This window comes from Balaenoptera ricei, chromosome 5, assembly GCF_028023285.1.
Source record: "Balaenoptera ricei isolate mBalRic1 chromosome 5, mBalRic1.hap2, whole genome shotgun sequence".
Classification (NCBI taxonomy): domain Eukaryota; kingdom Metazoa; phylum Chordata; class Mammalia; order Artiodactyla; family Balaenopteridae; genus Balaenoptera; species Balaenoptera ricei.
This window is the reverse complement of record NC_082643.1, coordinates 130,245,878-130,266,518: the sequence shown is the minus strand read 5'-3', so window position 1 is coordinate 130,266,518 and position 20,641 is coordinate 130,245,878. Positions and strand designations below refer to the sequence as shown.

General features: G+C 38.4%; 1 protein-coding gene across 2 annotated transcripts in view; it reads right to left on the bottom strand.

Moving 5' to 3' along the window:
- The window catches only part of C5H4orf33 (chromosome 5 C4orf33 homolog), a 202,442-nt gene that overhangs the window by 42,856 nt on the left and 138,945 nt on the right, over positions 1–20,641 (bottom strand). The window contains exon 13 of one of the 2 annotated variants that reach the window (XR_009503491.1): positions 7,194–7,210. The exons of the other annotated variant lie outside the window; for it this stretch is intronic. The gene's annotated coding sequence lies outside the window, so the exon portion shown is untranslated. Of the gene's footprint in view, positions 1–7,193; positions 7,211–20,641 lie in introns of those variants that run through there. 2 annotated transcript variants of the gene reach the window in all.

The following is a 20,641-nucleotide window of genomic DNA, read 5'->3' as shown; positions in this document are numbered from 1 at the left end:
ACAACAACCTCCCAGAGGTCAAATTGCCAGAGTGGCCTAAATCTTCAGGCATACAAAAACGGTTATTCACCAAAAATCATATTGTTGGTGTAACCTGTCTGATGTGGTGTAGGACCCTCAGGCCTACAAAGACACTCATAGCAGGTAGGATTCTCCAAAGGCTCAGAGGTCATCCCCCACGAGCCAACAGACAGGAAATGCACAGCAGGTCAGTCCTGCTGGTACCCCCTTTCCTGCACACCTCCCTGAGCTTAGGTTCACTATTTATAAAATGAGGCTTGTTGTGACTGTAAATGGGATCTTGTATACAGAAAGTGCCTGGCATATAACTGATAAGGAATTTATACGTATTGGTACAGTCCAAAAAAAGAAAAAGGACTTTAGCCTTTCCAACATCAAAATATCTGCATGGTTTTACATATTAAACAGATAATTAATTGATTTTTGCCATACAATATTGTTTCTTCAGGGTGATTATCCAGAAGTATTGGGACGTAATAGAAATCGTCTACAGGTATGCCATTTATACTCATTAAATACTTAGGGGTAGGTTCACATCATGTGTAGGTTGTGCTCTGCACAAGTACCTAGCTGATGTGGCAAGTCAGGGAATAAAGGCAGCCCAATTTTTGCTTGCCAAGCTATATGCCACAAGCTCTATCTTCCTAGGAACAGCTTTTTTCAAATTTCACACATAGCCCTGTTAGAGCATTCTAAATATTTCCCGTAGGAATTCTAATTACCATTTTATTGAATACAAGATGTATAACACACCAAATGAAACAATGTGTTCTGTGATGCATTGAAACACTTTGATTTAAAATAGGAATAAGCAGTTGATATTCTTCCAGAAAAAGAAAAAACGTGCTGTGAAAATATTCTACACACACCACACCACTTCCAAAAGCTACAAAGAAGAGATGTTGCTCAGATCCTCTGCTGTTTATTTTAGCATTAAAGCCATTAGCTCTGGTTATTAGATTCTCACAGGAGACGGGAAGGATTACCACTAATCGTAGGCACTATAAATTACCATGTATGTTGATGACATTTTAATGTTCATGACAAATCCAGACAAATCTTGGTAGGCTTTGTTGGATTTACTGGATTAATTTATATAATTGTCAGAATATAAAATTAACTATGAAAATCTGGCCTGACACCAATGAATGACTTTTGCCTAAAGCAATTGATCACTTACTGGCCTTTCCCTCAGAAAGTACTGAGGATACAATAAAATATCAAGGACTCCGTAATCTTAGCAAAATCATAAATATTGAAAATAAAACCAGGCAAAGGTTTACAAACATCAATTTCCTGGCAGATATTTGCCAGCATTTCCTGTTTTTTCCTCCTATATTCTCCTTTCTTTTTGTCTCTCCTACAGGTGTTAGTCTAGGCTTTTCTTACCTGAACACAATCTATCTTCTCAAAAATATCTGTCTTCATAGGGCAGGTCATGAACAATGGAGTGGCAATTTCTATAAGCTTCCCCATCTCAAGGATAAGGTTAGAGTGCGTAAAAGGGAAAGAAGAATGAAAATAAGGAGCCATATTTCAGTCAGCAGAGGACTTTTCTTTTGGTTTCCTTGGTTTCTAAACCAAATGACCTGGGAACTAAAATCATCAATTTGTTCCAGTTTTCTAGTTCTCTCCAACTCTTCCCAACCCAGCCCACTATCCAGGAATATTTGATCCAGCAGAGTGAGATTCCACTGCATGGAAAATGTCAACTGTCAACAAGTATTCAATTCTTTTATTTTAAAATCATATTTGAGAAGTATGACTGATACTATTAATTGACTCAATCTCATGATCTTCTCTTCTTTTGATGCAGAATCAAGATCTGACTTGGGGCAGTAGTCCCCAGATTCCACTGAAGCCAGGCATATCTAAATGATTATAAGGGGACTTTCCTGGTGGTCCAGTGGCTAAGACTCTGCGCTCCCAATGCAGGGTGCCTGGGTTTGATCCCTGGTCAGGGAACTAGATCCCACATGCATGCTGAAACTAAGAGTTCACATGCCACACCTAAAGATCCCCCATGCCACAACTAAGACCCTTCGCAGCCAAATAAATAAATATTTTAAAAATAAATAAATAAATGGTTATAAGGTGTAAACTGAGAATTCTGGGAGTTATGATTTCCTGATGCAGACAGTGGCCCTGTCTGCTTATTCCTTCCTTCTTCCTGCCTGGGACCCAGACAGGATTCTGGAGGTGTAGCAATCAGCTTGCAACCAAAAGTTCTGTCATTCTACATACTAAGAATGACAGAGCCTGTTCAAACTCTGTATGTAGTAGGGTTTTCTATTATTTGCAGCCAAACACCCTCTTAACTGATGGGAGCAACATCTCTGTTTATGTCTCACACAGAGAAGATATTACACTCAGCATCTTTAATATGGCAGTAAAGCAGTCCATTTCCATGACAGCACTATGTCGCCATAATTGTCAGACAAATTAAAATGTGGTTAATTGTTACATAATGTTCCCTATAAATATAGTGCCATTTGATGTTTATGGTAAAAACAAAGCCATCAAGATGATTGAGTGTAGGCACAAAAACATCCCTAGAAGAGATAAAATCATTATCATTAAGCCGTGCCTCATCAGAAAAGCGCTGTTGCTAGTTCAGTCGTAGTTTATGGTGAGCATTGCAATGGGAGGGCAAGAGGAGAGGGCCGGCAGATTAATTACCAGACTAATTGACTGGCTTTTAAATCCATTTTAATAAGTCTCCAAATATGGTTTTTATTAATACCAAGTGCAAGCACAGTGTTATCACAAAGAAAGCACTGCTGTAGAGTGTAGAATCATAGCACACACAAGAAATTTTGACAAGCACCAGAAAACATTCTGTGGTAGAAAAGAAAATATTTATCTAGCTTCTCACACAGTAAAGAACATCTTATTTACTCTTCTCAAGAGGCTAGATGATTTTTACACCGAGAAAAGGGAGTGCTAAACACGGTAATCATGACATTCATCTGTTTCTCACCAATCAATATTTGTTCGAAATCTCCCCACAATCACACTGCATGTGAATTAGGGAATGCCAAAATTGCTACAACCTGGCAGAATTGTTAGTGTCTGGTGACTGTGATCCAAGCTCCAGTGTTTGCGTGGATCCCTTCACAGAGTGGACAGCCATTGCTCATAAGACAAAGTGGAGCTGGCGTCTGCACGCTATATCGGCACAAACGGTCGACAACACTTGCTACACACCCATCTGTCTTATGCAAGGCAAAATGCTTCAATTACGAAGACATTATAAAAGGAACCGCTGATAACTGGTAGAGTTATCAAGGGTATCCATCCGCGCCAAAATAAGCATCATATTGTTAATTGTGGTTGACATGCAATTTGCAAAAACACTTTAAGTTATTTGTATTACTAACAGCCATCTGAGGTCTTACTTTATCTCCTTAAATCTGCTGCAGTTTTCTGAATGAATTTTTATGGACACATTTACGAAAACAATTAGAAGTGCAAATAAAGAATTCCCTAAAGGCCCACTTATCTTGTGTGATCGGGGCACTGGTAAACCAAGCCCTTTGAAAAGCTCAGGCATTTTCTCCCATCTCCTCCTCACCATGATGATAAACCAATCTAGTAAAGAAGAAGTGCAATTGACATCTGAATTATCTCCTTGGAGAGACATCATGCAACATTAAAAATTAATCTCTTTACCTTTTGGTGTTCCCTGAACTTCCTCTCTCTCTTCAGTCTGTAAGAGTTCTCTTTTCAGCTAGAAGTAACAAAATTTTCAGGAAGACACTATGATCCTTTTCCTCTACAAGTAAACTCTTTTTGAGTATTCATCATCATTCAGGTCCTTCTTACACCATTATTATAGGTACTTGAATTATATGTATATATGGTATTTATGTATATTCAAAAAACTATTGTCAGTGTTCTCAGAAAGCAGAACCTGTTTATAAATATGCTCAATATAAGTGGAAAAATAAGAGTTGAGTATACAACACTAGTCCCAAGCATGACACAGAATCTGTCACCAGCTCTACCCTCAAGAGAGAGGAGACAGGTACAAAAATAACGATAATACACATAGAAATTGATCTATCATAAGAGAAGTAAAAATGAAGCAATAAAGGAACTCAAGGGGAGACTCTTCCTAGCGGAGATACCAGGGAAGGATTCACATAGAGGGCCCACCTGAAAGGGTGCAGCAAAAAGGCTGGTAGAGGGCACGGTGGGAATGAGAGGAGAAAGGTGGAGAAACAAGGGATAATACAGACTGATTTCTCATGAGACGTCAGAGGCATGTTCCAATTTAATAAATGAATCACATGAAAGTCATTGGCCCGGAACAGGGAGTCCTACACACGTCAGCAAATAGAAATCTGAACACAAAGTAGGGTAAACTACAGTAAGGCTAGTCTCAGAGGTCCTTGGAAGCCAGTCTAAGAAACTGAAGCTTTATTTGGTGGATAATTATGACAGTATTTATGATACTCTAATGGTGCCTCACAAAGGCTAAAATTACAGTCTGGAAAGAGCTTCTAAGACAAATCACAGATGAATGGATCGGGCTGATTGTCCAAAGTCTCCAGTATTCAGTGCAGAACTCTCATTCATCTGATGTCTTTTCCTCAACCAATCCTGCAAGAGGCCTGGTATTTACTCTCCTCCAGAAAAGAACTATGTATAATCAAGCAATACAACTCCAAGTCAAGAGGATCACTGGTTTTACCTTCCATTCATGCCAATTTCGAGATTTAGACTGAAGCTTTCTCCGTACTCTTTGTGAGTCTTCAAAGTTCCTGACTTCTTTAAACATCTGTGCCTACATGTAATAATTTCCCAAGTTTCCCCATAGTTTTCCAGCAAATAGGAGAGATAATAAATAAGAGGTTTTCACACAGCAGGGACACTAAACTACATCAATAAAGTTAAATTACAAATAATCTACAAGAATATATATATTACATATATATATTTGTTCAACACAATGCTAATTCAATTTCCTTAAACACTTGACGAGACCTATTTTCTGCGAGACTTCTTGCTAACAGGTCCTCAGTCACATTAAGTGCTCACAAAGTGCATGGAAGTTGTATTTTATCATACAGCCCTAATTGAGCTGTCTAGGTTAAAGAAGCTGAATGCTAAGGAAATGTTTATTATACAAGCATACTTAATCTGAAGCTGGAAAGAAACATTTCTGTAGCATCGGGTGTAATGTATCCTGAAAAAGGCAAGAAAAAAGGCCTTTTATCAACCTCTCATTTCAGTGAATTATGTTTATGGAGTCCTTCTACTGCTATGAATCTGGTTTCACTCCAACGTGAAGAGGAGTTAAGTCCCAAATCCCTCTCAGCTGAATCTCATTATGTTCCTTGTCCCTTGTTCTCCATCAAGACATATGCCTTCACTCTCCATACAGTGGAGTCACAGTCATTTACACCTGCTCTTACTTATAGCAGCCATTTATTTATAGCAAGGCAAACAAAGTGTAAATCTAGGTATCTAGAGACATTTATTAGTTCAAATATTTGTTTCAGTTAACTTGCCATTGGAGAATTAGCTATTAATTTCTTTATCTTTTTAATCTTTTGGGTTTTTTTTCAGTTGTTGGGAGAAGTGGAGGAGAGTCTTCATTTTGCTAAATTGACATTTTCCTCTTCTTTGATACTTTTGAACCTGAATATCAGGGTAATGACAACAGCCAATGAAATTCAGTATATCTACATTAAGCAAGGGAAGCAGAATTAAAAATTTTTCTACTTTTCATTTTGTTCGACACTAAAACATCAAAGAGTAAGCTCATCAAAATAGACAGTATTAATTAAATCAAGCTATTCACCTTCATCTTCTTAACAAAGGAGATATTCTGCATGAACAGATTGTAGTGTTGTTTTCATAATCTAAATTTATTTTTAAATATAGTAAACAAAAACTTATGTAGTTTAATTTTAAATACTTTATGTGATTGTTTATCATCTAGAAAATAAATTTCCAAGAACAACAAGTAAATTCAACTAACAAGATTGATAAAATACAGTGATGAAAAAATCATTCTTTCCAACGTGAAAAATATCTAGCTCTCATGTGGTATGTAATAGTGCTGAGTAATAAATTAATTAATTCAGCAAACATTTATTGACAGCTGGCTATGCTTCAAATACTCTTCTGGGTATTAGTTGTACCACAGTAAACAAACCGCCCCCCCAAAAAATTCCTCTGTTCATTGAGCTTACATTCCAGCCATTGAGAACCATTCAGTAAAACAAGGAATAAGAAATAAGAAAAAAAATTATATAACTACCTAGAAATGGTTAATTTTTTTTAGTGTATACACTTTGATAAGGTAGACTACAAATATTCCAAATGAAATTTGGCCAGAATACCAAAGTCACAATCTCCTTATCCTATGACATAATAGACTCTTCCCAAAGCCATCTCTTCCTGAAAACCCTAGAAGAGGGACCACTGTTTCTGCAGAGACCTAAAATAATAAGTCGTATTGATTCCAGGGACTACAATTAGAATATATTAGAACACAAACAGGATTTCATTTATTTTAACAAAAAGATTGTTCAAGTATAGTAGAAGAAAATGCAGTTCAAAAGTTAGCGATCACACTATCAAAAGTTGGGATTCAAAGTCACAGGTAACTCTCCAAAGCTCTTCCCACAACACCTGGCTGTGGCAGGACGTAGCAGACTAGGAGAGTGTGATGGAAACTCAAACACAACTCCTGACACAGACATTTCTTAAAACACATCAAAATTACGTAACCATTAAGGAAAGTGACCAACCACCAAACAATAGGTTTTTCCTACCATGTTCAAATTTATAAAGATCCAAAGCAATAATAAATACACTCTGAAGTTTAAACAACAAAACATTTTTTTTTGAAGCAACAAAAATGGTTTATTGTACACCATTTTCCGATGCTGGATAGACAGAACTGGTGAGTGAGGAGAAGATTATTAGTGGAGAACTCCTGGCTGCTCTCCACACGTATGCTAAACTTTCTTACCTTTGCTCAGAGTTCTACAAAATTTCTCTAACTCCATATATTCAGATCTTACCCTTCTATCATTGTCAGCAGGGACGCAGTCTTTTTCTATCTTTCCAGTCTGCTCTCCTTGATTATGGCTTCGTGGGACAACCGATTTTTCTTGTGGTAGCAGGAGTCCTGCCAGTAGCAACTGAGGCTGAATGTTTCTTTGTTCTCATCCTAGAGCAGAAAGAGAGTGGCTTCTTCCCAAAAGTCCCAACACACTTTATCCCTCTTATTGGTCCAAATTAGCATGGGCCTATTCATCTCTGAACGAACCCCTGACAAAGGGCCTGGAACAACCACAGTCAGTTTACACAGATCATCTGAGGTGCAGTGGGTACCAGGGAATTAGCCACAGTGTCCACTACACCACCTCCCAAAGCCCAAGACAGTTAACTCTTTTGCAAAGTTTCCTCCTCCTTTTTCTCTCCTCTCTCTACTCTTAGGCTAGAAGTAACTTTTCACTGCCCAGACCTCTGATAATGTGTCTTTTGTACTCTTTTAAGGTGCTTCTCAATCTTGTGCCTTATTATGGTTATTGAGTTGTAATCCAAATGTGTCCTGGGATCCTTAGGGCAGCCTCTATTTATATTCCATGTTGACTTGAGGCCAGACTCAGTACTCTTCACGTACCTATGCTTACAATTCCCCCCAAAATATCCAACTCCAAAGGGATTGGCAGTGAGTAATGTCAATTTATTTATGATTCACAGAAAGAAAAGGAAAATGATTCACCTCATATGTTTCATACCACACAGCAGGCCTTTCGGACCTGGCCTAAGGCCTGCTAAGTATGGTTCCCATGAACTCTCTGCCAGGTAGCCTCTTTGCACTGTCTCCAAAACCCTTATGCTCCTGATTCTATGTGACTAACTCCTGTCCAGTGGTTTAAAGCAGGAGACAGATTCAGCAGGGATTCTGCCTGGACATGATTGCCCTCATAGTCACTCTTCGTTGCTTTATTCCCCCACATGTTTTCCATGGGGGAAGTAGAATGGACAATTTCCTCACTCTGAAAGTCATAGTGTATTAGTTTCCTGCTTATCTCTGCCTGTCCCCCCTGCTTCTGTCCTAAATAACAATAAATATAACAATAAGAGTAAATATAATGCTTGCCCTGATGTCCTTTGACTGTAGCCTAACAAAATGTTCCATTAGACTTGTCTATTCCTTGCAAAAGTCTTCTAGTTATGCCCACCACTTTATCTCCAGCGGTACTGGTGGGTGGAGAGTAGAGGTAATAATTTTTTTCTGGTGCATTTGTACATTCCTTCTCTTTCTACAAGAGTATAAGATCTTTGAGGGCAGACTCAATTTCTTACAGATCTTGTATACCACACCCCACTCTCTCAGTTAACATTAGATAAGAGAGAAGGCAATTATATACGTGCAAAAGTTACTAAAGGAATCTTAAGGTCTATTGTACTTCTCCCTACTTACTCTATAATGCTCAGCCCTTATAGCTGCCAGCTAGAACTCTTCCAATCTGGGTCCAGGATCAAATGAGCTGGAACATAATCGGTTTTTATTGACTTAAAAGACCAGAGGTCTTCATATAACTTCCCCACCTTATATGTCCTTTGCCAACATCATTGAGCTTTTAGGAAGGAGATCTAATATAAAAACTTAGAAAGGTTCTCAGAGAAGATACTGAAAAGGTCACTGCTTACTCCATCTTAGGGAAGTTTCACTTTTATTTTATTTATTTATTTATTTATTTATTTTTAAAAATTGTTGTAATCCAGTTTTTTTTGTTTTTTTTTTTTTTTTGCCTAGTCTTTTAACTGCTAAATTTATCTACATTCTCCTTATTCTTAGCGATATCTCTTAGTTTTTCCCTGGGTTTTTTTTTTTTTTAAGGGAAAGGCAAGTGTTTGGGGTTTTTGTTTTGTTTTGTTTTTTAAACTTTGGGTTTATTTATTTTGTTAATTTATTTATTTATGGCTGTGTTGGGTCTTCGTTTCTGTGCGAGGGCTTTCTCTAGTTGCGGCAAGCGGGGGGCCACTCTTCATCGCGGTGCGCGGGCCTGTCACTATCGCGGCCTCTCTTGTTGCGGAGCACAGGCTCCAGACGCGCAGGCTCAGTAATTGTGGCTCACGGGCCCAGTCGCTCCGCGGCATGTGGGATCCTCCCAGACCAGGGCTCAAACCCGTGTCCCCTGCATTAGCAGGCAGACTCTCAACCACTGCGCCACCAGGGAAGCCCGGAAGTTTCACTTTTAAAGGCTAAAATACCACTAGAATGAGATTCTATGGAGCGCGAGGGGCAAAACCTCACTGGTAAAAGTCACTGTGTAAGGTTTCTTGCTTGCCTCGGTCTGGCCCTTACCTTCAGCCTTAAATAACAATAAAAATAACAACAATAATGATAACAACAACAACAATAAGAGTATCTACCATTTATTATTTACTATGTGCCGGTCACTGTCCTAAGTATTTTTCACACATTACTGAATGTAATTGCAATGCTACCAAATTTAAGTTCATTGGAGATAGGTATGGTTAATCTCATTATATATGTTAGGAAATTGAAGCGCAGAGAAAATACTTGTCCAAGACACTAAATGGAACAAGACTGAAATCCAGCTCTGAATAATTTTGCTCCATTCTCTAGAGAATTGTAATCAGTGAGCTCCAGTCTGAGTGTCTGGATACAGGTTGCTGTCTCCTTCCTGGTGAGAAGTCAGCCTGGAATAAATCTTGCCCCCTGGGTTGCAGTCACTCTATATCAGTCTCATTATGTGTGGTGTTTAAATAGATCTACCTGACTTGACTTCTGCCTTCGCTTTTATCTGGTTTTCTCTGGGATCAATAATGGAGTGAGTTGAATCAGGACCTATAACCTTGATCCCCTCCTCCAGCGCCCCAGACTAGAGTCTGCTTCCCATATCACCTCAGTCACAAACTTGTCTCTGAATTACACTGAATGACCCTGAAAATCTCCGGGGCTGGAAAACTCACTTCTGGAGTGTGCTTGTATCCGAAAACAAGTCTAAGGGACAGAGGGCATAGGCCTCCTGGAGCTGTCAGAGATATTCTACCTTTTCATGGATTGAAAAACATAAACCTTAAAGGAAATCAGGGTGAGAGGACTGAAGTTATGAGGAAACCCATAAAAACCCTTACATCCACAACAAAAAACCCAACATGCAAACAAATATAATACCAATGGTATTTTACACACCTAAAATTAGCAATAATGCGCAAAATACAATCACCATCTATTTATAACATCTTATTCATAATAATATTATGTTTTAATTTTTAAGTTTTCCCTCCTCTGCAGTTTTTTGTTATTTATGTAATTCATTTTGAATGGACTACTTAACTCGAGGAAAAGACATATGTCATGCAAAAACAAGCACTTTTTTTAGATTTATCTCATCTCCTTAAAAAATAAACAATCATGGAGACAGCAAATGTCATAATAAATGTTAACATTTATTGACTGCTCAGTACATGCTTGGCATTTTTATTGTTTTTGTTGTCACATTAGAGATGAAGAAAATAAGGTCAGTAATATCCTAACAAAGAGTATGTGGCACGTGGGAAGCAAAAGACAGCATTTAATTAGCTGGAGTCCCTGGAGATCTTGAAATTCCATCTTATCTAGGAAGTTTATAATGTTGTAACCAAAGTTACAAGGAAACCTAGAGCCTTTAAGGAAAAGGGATGAAATAAGCCCTGAGAAGAGACAGGATGTGCAAGCAGAATTTGAGGTTGCATCTCAGGTTGCCGAAAGATGCAGAGGGGACACTGACTTCTCTTTTGTGGGCAGAATGCACGTAGCACTGACAGAGGCATGAGTCAGATAGATTCAGCAAGAACCGTTTTGACTTGGTACCAAGATGACTTCTCCAGGAACTCGGGATACTATCAAAAGAAATTACACCTCCTGAGATCTCAGGAGAAATTCAGATGAAATTTATTTTAAAAGGACAAGGCTCCCAAGAGTTGGGGAAAATCTTAAACAAAGGAAACCACAAAGAATCATATTGATGTATATCAAGTCTATACCTAACTAAAGAAACAATTAGAAAGTGTTCCTGTGAATTACCTAACTTGTGTGTGACTTGACCCCGTACAGAAATGTCCTCGTGCCTTAGTGAGGTTGGTGAGGTTGTATTTATGTTACATATTCTCCTCCACAGCAGATAAAAGCAAAAAGAAAAAGGAAACTTGAATCCTAGGCATGAATGCTAGAATGGTAGACTATCATACAATAGAAGTGCAGAGTTAGTGTGGAGAAACAGAAACTGGGAAAGCCAGGAATTCACCCCAGTTGAGAAGTTGTGAGCTAAATGGTGAGTTAGGCAGAAGGCAGGCAGGCAGGCAGGCAGGAGTCCAGAGGAACTGGTGTCAAAGGGCAGGCGAGAGCAGCGTGTTTGTTAGGAATTGGGCAGACACAGGGAAAGCAGAGCCTCTCAGCTCCCAGAGATTAGGCAAACACAGGTCAGAAACCAAGCAGGCAGGCCAAAAGCAGAAGGCATAATTATTCCAGAGCAAAGGAAAGCAGATGGCTGGAGCCCTGGATAGGCAGTGTAGGACCAGGAGTTCCACAGAGACTGAAGGGACAGGGCCAAGAGGGTGGTAAAACAGGTTTATAGGCATGTAGAAATTTGTGACGTATGTGTGCCTGTTTATGCACAGAAGTAGCAGAAACTGAATATTGATCCTAATAACATAACCCATTTAAAACTGAATTCTGAAGTTTTCTCTTTTCGCATAACTGGATATACTATTTAGTAAATGCAAACATTATACTGACTGTCCATTTTCTTCTTTCTCAAATGACCAATGATTCAAAACATTAGTTTGAGAAACTTTTCTGCTGCTTCCTAAGGGATCACTGATATTTCTCAAAACTAAATTGTCACAGTCAGATGTCAACAATGGTGGTCATGACCAAACACTCCTGAGATTCTAAACTTTTCCCACTACACTCTCTTTCATCATATTTATACATAATTCTCGAATGCGTAATATCTGCACCCACTCACTTAATGTGGGGATGAAAATGGCTGAAGAGAAATTAATATAGTCATGGTTTTCATGGACAAGCTAGAATAAAATACGTTCCTACTGAAGACACAAAACGAGAAGAAGCCATTTGAGTTTTGCTCTGAAGGATTTATTTAAATATTTTAAATGTCAGCATAACACAGAGAAAAGGCTCTTAAACCAGAAATCAGAGATGTGTGGTCTACTCTCTGCTGTGCCCCTAAATCACTATTTTTACTAACCTCTTGATCATAGGTTCTTTATTTTTAAAATGACAAAGATTATTTCTTTAGCTTTAAAATTCTATGTTTCTAAGAAAGATTCTTCTAAGCATTCTAGGGGCTAATGATTAGAATGTGTTAACCATAAAGGCTATAGGATATCTTTCTCTGAAAGTCTTTAAACATAAATTAGAAAATTCTAGATGGAATAAAGACATATGTAAAATCATAAAAATATAGAAGGACTAGAAGAAATACAGTCATATTTTAGGCTAATTTTGTAGTGAGGAAATATTTTCTAAACATGACACAAAAACATAAAGAAAAAAATAATAAATTTAACAATATGAACATTATAAACTTCTATACAACAAAGTATGATACAATATGACATAACCAAAGTTAAAAACAAACTAATAAAAATGCAACACTGATCACAGGTGAAAAGTTGATTTCCCTGATATAAAAAAGGATCTTACAAATCAATAAGAAAAATGATGCAACCATCACCACTGAAAAATGGCAAAAAAACCCAAAAAAGCTAGAAATGCTTAGAAGAAACGTAAATGTCACTAAACATATAAAAAGATGCTCAACTTCACTGATAGTTGGAAACATTTAAATTAAAAAATAGAGGTACAATTTTTCACCTCTCTGATTGCCAAGTTTTAAAAATAGCGTCACCAGTATTTGTTGAGAATGTGAAGAAACAAGTACTCTCATACACTTCTGGTTAGAGTATAAACTAATATAACTTTTTCAAGAGTGATCTGGCAATATGTATTATAATTTTAAATGTGTATACCTTTCTCTCCTCAATTCCCTTAGCAGAATTTATCTTATAGAAATACTTGAATGAGTTTTAAAAAATGAGCATTATAGAACCGTTGAGAAGGGTGAAAGTTAGAAAAAATTCAAATATCTACCAGTAAGAAGCAGGTTATATAAATCACATTTCTTCTGTTCAATGGAAAACTATGCAGTCATTGGGCAAAAAAGGACATTTCTGTATTGCTTATACTTTTTTAACTTGTTCATATTGATTTTACAATACTAAGAATAACAAAAGAGATGATGCTAGATAGATATTCTCTCTGATTGTAGAACTTAAGAATAATTCCACTGATTCATTTACCCATTTATTTATTCAACAAATATTTTCGTGTACCTATTGCATTGTTGCAATGCCCCATTAGAAAATTGGGTAAATATTTTCTCAAGTTCCCTTCTAGCTCTTTTTGTCAGTTTCCTTTCTCAAATACAGTGAAGATGGTGTTTGTTAGTATTTAAGACAACTTGAGAAGTTGACATATCTGATATAACAGCAGAAATAATCTTCCTTCTAAAAACCAACAGACAGCAGCAAGAAAGGCAGAACAGTTAAAGGGTGGTTGTGACAGTTGGTTACGGAGTTGGCTGGGAATGCCAGAGGGTTGTTTCTTACTGCTGTCACAGTACTCATGCTGCTTTTTTGCTGGGCATGAAGGGTCTTGGAAGAAGAAAGCCACTGCCTCACCGTGTTTATTTGGTCTTAAAAATCTCAGTTCTTTCTCTCATGATGTAACTTAAGAGGAGAAGATAAAAAGGGAGATTTTCTGCAACATCACGAATTAACATTCGTAACAGAGAAATTTGACAGGACTGAAAATCAACCAGTACGCGCTGGTTCCACTGAAAATGTCAGCATATTGAAATTTTGTCTTAATGGTTGGTAGGAAGCCCCTGCCCTGAAGCCTACCAGAGCTGCTCACAGCCTTGGCTGCCCAGCCTTCTCCCAGGACCCCCAGACCTCCCCGTGATACAGCCAGTAAGGGCCTAATGCCTGTCCCGGCAGAGACATCCAGGATCTTGCTCCAGGGCATGCCTGGTGTCCATTCTGAAAGGTCAGGGTCAGTCCTCACCAGTTGTTGAATGTTTTGAATATCACCTTGGGGAATCATATATATATATATTTCCACTTCTTCCTTCTAACAAATGGGGTAGCTGTTGCCTTTGAGGGTACTCAGAAACCTCCTGGGTGGTCACCGTCCTCACCATCTTCACCACTGGGCTACCTCACTTTGGTATTGGCAAATCCAAAGATCCTCAGTCATGAACACCCTCACACCACCCTACTTCCACTACTGGATCATGCCCGCTCTGCACCTGTCATCCCACAGCTACACATGCAAGGCAAGGATCACTGACTCCCCATAGCTTTGACTGAAGCTTTGGATCTCCCTCTTTTGTGCTATTAAGGGCCAAGTTCTGGGTTTCATTATCTGTTTCATAAAATTAACGTTCATTTCTGTTATCTTACTTAGTATTTTACATCACTGACTTTTCTGTTCTATTCCTATTCTTTTCAGTTTTCAGTATACTTTTGGACATTTTACTCCCTATATTCACTTTCTTAACCTATTAGGACTCCCTTTACATCTCTGATCTGGCCTCTCATTAAAATTCAGAATCCACACTAGGTTTCTGCTTTGATTGACTGAGTGATTCTTCTCTGTGCCCATGTTTGGCAAGCATTTAACACTAATTAAAGATTTCTCTGATCTGTTCATAGGGCTCTTGGATAATCAACAAGAAGTCACTTTGATTGATAGTCACTGTCACAAAAATAGGAAGGCAGCACCTCTGAACAAATTTCCATGAAGAAATATTCAGTGGATGCAATGTTCCAAAGGAACGTCTGGACATATTTAACCACAAAGCAGGGTTTGTTTTTAAAGAACAACATGAGCTTTTATTGTCTGGCAACCATAGCAAAGTAAAGCCTGGAATAGGAATTCTGAATGTCCCCGAGGCCTGAAAAAGCCCCTGAGGTTCCCTTTCTCCTCCTCATTAGCTGGAACTCTTCGACGGTATGAAGGATCAACTAGAAATCTATAGCAATAAAGCTGGTGGTGAGGCCATCCTGGTAGGTGAGAAATTAAGACAGGAAGTGAATCCTGTGGGCTTTAAAATAATGAGGAGAAATGGCAGAACCAACAGCAGTGGGTAAAGGGCATGAACAACTAAAGAGTCTCCATGGGTCATCATTGGAAAACATATTATTTCAGTATATGTTCTCTTGATTTAGTGCCTGCTGCCTGAGGTCTGTGGTACGACTAAAGCTAATAAATCATCGCTCTGGATGACAGCCTGAGCACCTGTGTTTTATCATACAGCGGGAAACCTTGTAAATTACCAAGAGGAGCAACTAGTGACCATGCAGCAGAGCTATGAGAATCAGTCAAAGCCTCAGTCCATTAAGCCCATTTCATTTTATTTGCAGGTACATTAAAAGAAATAGGGAGCACTGCAAAAAAGATGAGCCCTAGCCTTTTGATTAGTGTTTAATGAGAACCACACGGGGCCGCTGGAGCAGACTCCTAATGGCCTACAGATGGAACATGTCCACAGTGGGACCCCACCTGCTTCTATCTGCCCATTGGCTATGCTGCAATTTTGCTTATAAAAGCAATAGGACAACTTCAAGGGAGTGAGTTTGTGGCAGACACAGAAACCTTGCTTTGTGCTTTTGTGCCTTTGAGCTTTGTTTCGCAGAGAAAGTTGGCTTATGAATTCACTTGGTGTGTCACACTTTTCAAAACTTTTGATTCTATAACTTCCTCTCAAACAAATTGGCCAAAAAAAAAAAATGTGCCAAAGTCACATATACCTTTCTTAGTAGATTCATCAAAGTGACTAAGCTCACTCTTTTTTACCCTTAACTTTTTATTCACATTGCTTCTGTTTTGTTATGATAACCTCTGTATTCTTGAGCGCTCACCAGAGGCAGAAGTAAAAGGAAGCTTGAGACTAAAGGATGTTCGCACCACTCATTTAATGGAGCTACCAGCCATAAGATACACATCCACAGGAGACAATTGGCAAAAGTGCTTTCGTCCAAGCACTTCTTGATTTAAAGTGTCCTGTCATCAAAAGAAAATCTAGTACTCCTAACTTAGGTCAAGGTGACATTTAACTGTGTTGGGCCAGGTTTTTGATTACCTAACAGATCATTAATCTGGGCTGAATATATGCAGTGCTATTCTGAGACCACATTTCTTTACACAGAAGGACTCAGGATACACCTACTGGGCTTCCGAATACAAGACCACGAGCCCAAATTTCAGCATGCCAACTTCTGGAAGAGAGGAGAAAGGATTTGTGATTATCTCTAATCGTCTGTACTTATGGCCATAATTCAGCAGAAAAACCCAACAGCTCTCTCTTCTCTGTCATTCTTTTAGAAACTGTGAGCTGGATAGAGACTAAGGTAAGCAATAGGTCTTCCCTTCATGTACACCCTCTCTACTGAATACGGCGAGTCATTTCTGCAAGCACACCCATAGAAAGATCCCTGCTTTGTGCCTCTCTGTGAGTGACTGTTCAGCCAGTTCTCAATTATTTAGGGAGGAGAAGGCTGCCATATTCTGAGTAATTTTCATTCTGTGTATCCCTCATACTCTATCATCGTCTCTTCACATGCTGTCTGCTATTTCTGGTTGTGCCATTGCTGGGGTGACAGGAAGAAGCATCACCCATCAGCAGCCCCCTCCCCGCCAGCCGTGCCAACAGCACTTCAAGCAGGGCTGCTAGAGCACTCCATCAGCTCCCACCTCTCAGAGCTGTCAGCCCAAAGTGATGTATCTACAAAGGGATTTCAGAGCTTTATAAGCAAATAATGCCTCCTCCAAAGCACATATTAACTGAGCAAACAATACGCCTTAATTCAGCGTGTGCATTTGCATATTTACACAGAATCCCCTGCTGCTTATTTGCCTAAGATAATGAAAGAGCATCCAAGGAAACTTTTCCACTGGAGCCTAAGCACACATGCAGAAAACATGATGGGTTGATTTAAAGTTTTAATTTCCCTCTTCTGTGGGGGAGAGTCATCATTTGGATTCATTTGGATAACCCACAGTATCTGGTAAAAGAGGGAGTTAGCCTAGGAGAGAAATTCTTATCGATCTTTCCCTTTTCAGCACTGCTGATTTATTTCAGGATGTTCTGCCAGATTTTCTTCAGTCTGAAATGAGGTAGTAACACCTGCAGAAAGACAGGGAGGCCTAACGATAGGAAAAGCTGTGAAGGTCAACAAAATTTTGTAGTAATGTGAAATCCTAACATTGGAAGTCAGATTAATAAAATATCTTTACTCCCAACTGTCCACGGAACAAATGGTTACTCACAAGCTCCCTGGGTATCCAGTTAAGAACAGCATCAATAGAACTCATCTTTCTAGACGTTCACAACCTTAAGGACTTTTTTTTCAGCAAAATATTCCTGAAGATGATTTCTGTAGTATGTCCTAATCAGGCATGCCTCCCAAAAGCCTTTTTAGATCGATAAACGATAGAAGTAATCAGTTGTTCAACATTTCTTTTTCTCGGGTAAATTGAATTCAGTGTATTATAAAAATCATCAACTGAATTGAATGGAGAAAGGCATCAAGGTTAAAAAGGAAGAAATAAAACTTTTTATTTGCATACTAAATGATGGTGAATGTAGCAAATCATAAGGAATCTACAGAACTGCTACGTCTAGAACTAATAAGTAAATTTGGCAAAGTAAGAATATGAGATCAACATATTAAAAAATTGTATTTCTGTATACTAGTAACAAACAATTAGAAAAGGTCATTCAAAAATCAATACCATTTACAATAGTAAAAAACAATCAAGACAATGTCATATCAAAGTAACAATGTACAAATAAATAAATGGAACAGAATGAAGTGTTCAAAAATAGAGCAACACATACATGGAGAACACGTTTTAGACAAAAATCCAAGGCAAATCAATGGAGAAAGAAAAAGTCTTTTCAACAAATAGCACCAGAATAACTGTATAGATGTATGAAAAAAAAACTTTGACCCCTTCCCCACACCATGCACGAAGAGATGGATCTAGGCCTGAACTTAAAGCTAAAACTCTAAAGGCTTTAGAAGAAAAACTAAAATAATATTTATATGATTTGGTATAGAAAAAGATTTTTTAGGGAACACGAAACGTACTAACCACAAAATACTAACTTTACCAAAATATAAAACTCATCCAAAGACACCACCATTAAGAAAACGAAAAAGGAAGCTACAGACTGCAAGACATATTTGCAATACTCTTATCTCACAAAGGACTTATATCATAAATATATTTTTAAAACTCAAGGATAAAAAGACAACTCAATTTTAAAAATGGAAAATGTTTTAAATTCACACTTCACAAAGAAGATGCAGAATGGCCAATAAGCATATGAAAGAATGCTCAACATATTTAGTCATCAGGGACTGCAAATTAAAACCAGAGTGAGGTGTCACTTCATACTCACTAGAGCAGCTGAAATTAAAAAGACTCTCATAGATTGGTAGTAGGAATGTAAAATGGTACAATCACATTGGAAAATTATATGCCAAAGTCTTAAGTTAAACATGTACCATGATCTATTCCATTCTTAGCAGCTTTATTAATAATAGCCAAAAAAAGTGAAAACAGCCTACATACTATCAATAGGAAAATGGATAAACAAAAGATGATATGTCATATACAGGTAAGTCCCCTACATACGAACCTTCAAGTTGCAAAACTTCAAAGATGCAAACATGCATTCATATGTCCAATCACGTAAGTTAGTTCACGTTTCTGGTGTACATTGTCACGTGCGTGCATCCTCTACAAGTGGTTGTGCTTTTGTGTACTTTACTGTACAGTACTGTATAGAGTACAGTAGTACAGTATCTTTATTTCAAGTTAGATCTGCAAGAGGACAACTTCACTGAACCCCTTGCTGTGCAACACAAGGAGCTTACTAATGAAGACCTGATGGAATTGGAGGCCCAGAGAAAGGATGAAGAGAGAAAAGAGGAAGAAGTAACTGTAGAACCGAAGAGATTCATGACACAGGAAATGGCAAGGGATTTTCTTTATTTGAGGAGACACTGTTAGTTTTTGAGGCACAGGACCCGAACGTAGAACGGTACGCAAAGGTTGCAGCAGCCGTTCAGAATGCAATCCGGTGCCACCGTGTCATCTATGATGAGAAAAAAAGAGCTACTACCCAGACATCACTGGATCATTTTTCCAAGAGGGTAGATAGAATTGAATCCAGCAAGGAACCAGAAATTCTACCATCAACGTCAGGCGTGACTGAAATTGTAGCTTGCCCTCCGTCTCCTATTGCTAACAATACTTCAGCTCTACCACCTCCCACCTCCTCTCCCTCCTCCAGTCAGTAACTCTTCTTGCCTGTTCACTCGATGCCAGCCCCTGTATGCCAGCTGTTGTACTGTACTACTGTACTTTTCAAGGTACTGTACTGTAAGATTAAAAATGTTTTCTTGATTTTTTGTTTTTTTTAACATCTTTATTGGAGTATAATTGCTTTACAGCGTTGTGTTAGTTTCTGCTGTACAACAAAGTGAACCAGCTACACATATACATATGTCCCCATATCCCTCCCTCTTACGTCTCCCTCCACCCTCCCTATCCCACTCCTCGAGGTGGTCACAAAGCACCGAGCTGATCCCCCTGTGCTATGTGGCTGCTTCCCACTAGCCATCTACTTTACGTTTGGTAGTGTATATATGTCCATGCCACTCTCTCACTTTGTCCCAGCTTACCTTTCCCCCTCCCCGTGTCCTCAAGTCCATTCTCTACGTCTGCGTCTTTATTCCTGTCCTGCCCCTAGGTTCTTCAGAACAATTTTTTTTTTAGATTCCATATATATGTGTTAGCATACGGTAATTATAAACCTATTACAGTACAGTACTATATAGCCGATTGTGTTAGCTGGGTACTTAGGCTAACTTTGTTGGACTTACAGACAAATTGGACTTAATGAATGTGCTCTCAGAACGGAACTCGCTCGTGTGTAGGGGACACACTGTAATGGAATTCTAATCAGTATTTTTTTTAATGAACTACTGATACCTGCAACAACATAAATAAACCACAAAAACATCATATTGAGTGAAAGAAGACTCTATTATTCCATCACACAAATGAAGTTCAAAAAACAGACAAACCTGATGTATGGTGTTAGAATTCAGAGCAGTGGTTGCCTATCAAGGGGTTGAGATTCACTGGAAGGAGGCTCAGTAGAACTTTCTGGAATGGTGGAAATGTTCTACATCTTGTCTGGGTTGTTAGTCACATGGGCAAATGGTGATCACATCTGTCTAAACTCATTGCCCTATACCTTTAAGATTTGTGCATTTTGCTGTATACAAATTTTACCTCAATAAAAAGAAGAAAAATAATCACATGGAAAATACAGAGGGTCAATCCTATATTGCCCATGCCCCAAAACATAATGTGTCATCTATAATCTAATTGCAAACTAATAATATACTTAAATACTTATTGTACACTTCCTATATAATAGGAACATTTTTAGATGGGCACATTTAAAGG